The sequence below is a fragment of the Dasypus novemcinctus genome, chromosome 18, assembly GCF_030445035.2.
Source record: "Dasypus novemcinctus isolate mDasNov1 chromosome 18, mDasNov1.1.hap2, whole genome shotgun sequence".
Lineage (NCBI taxonomy): Eukaryota > Metazoa > Chordata > Mammalia > Cingulata > Dasypodidae > Dasypus > Dasypus novemcinctus.
Genome location: NC_080690.1, coordinates 26,612,247 through 26,615,912, shown reverse-complemented (window position 1 = coordinate 26,615,912; position 3,666 = coordinate 26,612,247). Strand labels below are relative to the sequence as shown.

Sequence of the window (3,666 nt, the reverse complement as noted above, 5' to 3'; positions counted from 1 at the left end):
TTTCTGGTGAACAAGGAGCTTGAACTTGGCCCTGCGCAGTGCCTCAATCACATGCTCCTTGATCTGAAGCTTGGTGCAGATGGACATGATGACCTGGCTGATGTGGACCTGGGCCACTGTCCCCTTAGGCTTTCCAAAGACAACTTGCATACCCATCTGGAGCCTAGATTGGGGGTGGCATGAGGTCACAGACAGGACCAGCAATAGGCAAGGAAGGGCTGTCTCCAAGGTCCCTTAGGGCAACCTGTACAAGCAACAGGCCATGTACATTACCAAAAAGACTGCTGTCTGCAGCCACTACACACTGGTTCCCACAGGGAATGGGGGGCCGGTCACCTTAATTGGCTGGAGATCTTGTTTTCTTTAGAAGAGACACCAAAACAAAAAATAAAACAAGTGTGTGTGAGTGTGTGTGTGTGTGTGTGTGTGTGTGTGTGTGTAGTCAGAAGAATATAATGGTTCAGGGCACAAACTCTGAATTAGCCTACCTGGATAGGATATTAACTGGAGGAAGTTATTTACTTACTAGATATTACTAACTAGAGAAAGTCTCTTCATCTCTTTCTACTTCATGTCTCTTGTTTGTGCAGTGGTAATATTAGACCCACCTGGCTGAGAAGAAAGAATGAGCCAATGCATGTCAAGTGTTATGGAAAGAAACTGTAGCAAATGAGTATTTATTAAATATTAGGTATTATTTTACCCTCTGGGCTTTCCTAATGCTCTCTAATGAATAGGCATTACATTTGCAAGCATAAAAGCATCTATAAAAATGGACCCACCTAAATTTTATCTAAGTCCTCCTCAATTGAACACCCTAAAGACCTTGGTTGATTTCTCTCAGGACTGTGTGCATATGTGGAAAATACTTATTACTCACAATTATATAATACAATTCCCTCTGATATAAAGCACAAGATCGTGTAATAAGTTAAGAGTGGCTTGTAGGCAAGTGTCTGTCCGACATTAGAATGGACCAAGGATATCCAACTACTACATTTTCTCTAGTGAGCACTAGTGGGGAAACTGACATGAACAAACCAAAGGTTTCTTTAGGGAATTCTGCCAGCTAGCTGGCAAAGTATGTTTCTATGCAGGAGAATCCTATCCTACTAAAGAAAAATATCTCAACACACTTAACTTTCCCAGGGGCATGGATCATATCATGTCCTCTAACACTCACAGTATCCCTATTATAAAGTCACACAGCACATATTCAATTGGTTAATGCTTGATAAATAAATATTGGGAGCAAATTATACAAATGTGCATTGTTACACAAATTTACTTAAAGATACATCAAATATGTAAAACTGAATGGCATTAGACCTTGATTTTTAAAGCAACTCTTGCTAGATTTTCAGCTGATTTAGTCTGCAGTCCATGTCCCACATGGCCAAGTGCATGAATCTAGAAGACATGTGGCCAGGGTTAAATGAGCAGGCTCCAATCTCCAAGCTCTGCAGCCCAGTGACTCTCACATAGCAGGCAGAGCATAGTGGTGGGGATTTGCTGATCTTGGCCTTTCCATCGCTAAGCCAGCCTAACAAGAAAGCCTCTCCCTGGAGTAATTAATTTGTAAATTTGGAATGATCTGAGAGACTTTCTTTGTATCTAGGACTATATGTACATAAATAAATGAGAAAGTATCCATTGATTACTTTAAAATTGTCATCAATACTTATAAACCTAATTTCCGTTCCAGCTTTTGCATTAATTTTCTGAATGGACATCAGCAAGTTTCATAGGCTAAACTATGCCTCAATTTTCCTCATCTATGAAATCAGATTATTATATCTGTGGTTTATGTTTCATAGAATTTCATGGATTTTCATATAAACCAAAGAATTTAAAAGTGCTTAGTTCAACATCTACTCTCCGGTTCATTGGATTTACCCAAGTCAGCTGACAGGGAGGTGAGGCTGGTCAACCACACACCAGGGAACCAAGTGTCTACAACTACATGCAGGAGAATTGCATTCATCAGCCTTGTGGAATCTAAGTCCCCTCTCGATTTAGAGGTGGAGTGGGCATTGCCATGTCAGGGTCCACATGATGGAAGAATATAATATGGATTGGAGTGGACTTGCTGGTATTCTACTACAGAACTGTTGTGACTCTAGCAATGGAAGAAATTGTATAATTGATGTGGAGACGGTGGCCACGGGAGTTCTTGAGGGCAGGGAGAGGTAGGAAGAGCTGTGATATGGGGCATTTTTGGGATTTGGAGTTGTCTTGAATGATATTGCAGGGACAGATGCAGGGCATTGTTTATCCTGCCATAACCCACTGGATGGACTGGGGAGAGTGTGAACTACAATGTAAACTATGGTCCATGCAGTGTGGCAGTGCTCCAGGGTGTGTTCACCAAATGCAATGAATGTGCCTGACTGATGAAGGGATGTTGATGTGGGAGGAGTGGGACTGGGGCATTGGGGGTGACAGGGAGTGGAATATATGGGAACCTCATGTTTTTTAACGTAACATTTTGCGTGATCTATTTATCTTTTAAAAAAAGACAATAATAAATTTTTAAAAGTAGGTACTTTAAAAAGTGCCCAATATTTGCAAGATGCTTTGCTAAATAGATTGTATAATATTAATTTTCATAGAATGATATCCAATCGTTCTATACATATATGGAATTCTGTTGTTTAACATTGACAAAATGTAAAGAATACATGAATATCTAACAAAATGCATTAAAATTAATATATCTGAGCTGATTCATCAAGGGAGTCCAGTTTTAAAGTACATTGCATTTTGAGTATAACTACTTGAAAGCAGTCTTTCTCTGTTCAGAGGAATTGCATATCAGGTGTGTTCTATTGTTTATAGGTTGTTCCCTGCATGGAAGGAATCTCAATATATACATTCTGGGTTCTGATGCCCCTAAAGACTAGAGTCCAGGACTATTTTTGATACTGAGGTCTCTTATTTAACTATGTATCTCTGGTCCTTTGGAAAGAACTGGACACATAAAGGTACTTAGAAAATATTTGTTCAAGAATTAGACAAATTATCTTTTTTTTTTTTTTTTTTTGAGGTACTGGGGGCTGGGGATTGAATCTGGGACCTCACATGTGAGAAGCAAGCACTCAACCTCTGAGCCACATTGGCTTCCCTGAGTTGGTTTTTTCCATTTGTTTTTCTTGTTGTTTTTGTTTATTCAGGAGGCACCAGAAATGGAACCTGGCACCTCCCATGTGGGAGGCAGGCACTCAACTGCTTGAGCCACATCAGTTCCCCCTACTATTTCTGTTCTTATACAAACTTTATTGGGAATGAGTGTATGCCTAACAACTATTTTAAAGTAATACCATTCTCAATGGAAGTGAAACAATATTCTGCATTTGACCCAGCCCGCAGGTCAAACGAACCGGCACCTGAAAGAGGGAGTGGGTATTGGGGGACAAGAGGCGAGAGAAACGGAGACAAGACAGGATTCTGATCAAGTCTCCGTTTATTGAGGGTAGAGCATCAGAATATATACTAAGGGAGGGTATTAGCAGGGGGTGATAGGCTGACGAAGCGGCTCTTCCATATAAGGCAATAAAATGCTGTTACACCACTTGCTATAGGTTGCGAGTCTTCAATGCTGGTCATGGCTTCAACATCTTGTTGCGCAGGCGCGACACTTTTTGCCTGGGAAACTGGGGAAAGGGG

General features: G+C 40.7%; 1 non-coding gene across 1 annotated transcript; it reads right to left on the bottom strand.

The window, feature by feature from the left end:
• Positions 1-216: 216 nt before the first annotated feature.
• Positions 217-351, bottom strand: LOC111762309 (small nucleolar RNA SNORA70). The gene has a single exon (XR_002795449.1). It is a non-coding gene; the product is annotated as a small nucleolar RNA SNORA70 (small nucleolar RNA).
• Positions 352-3,666: the final 3,315 nt, after the last annotated feature.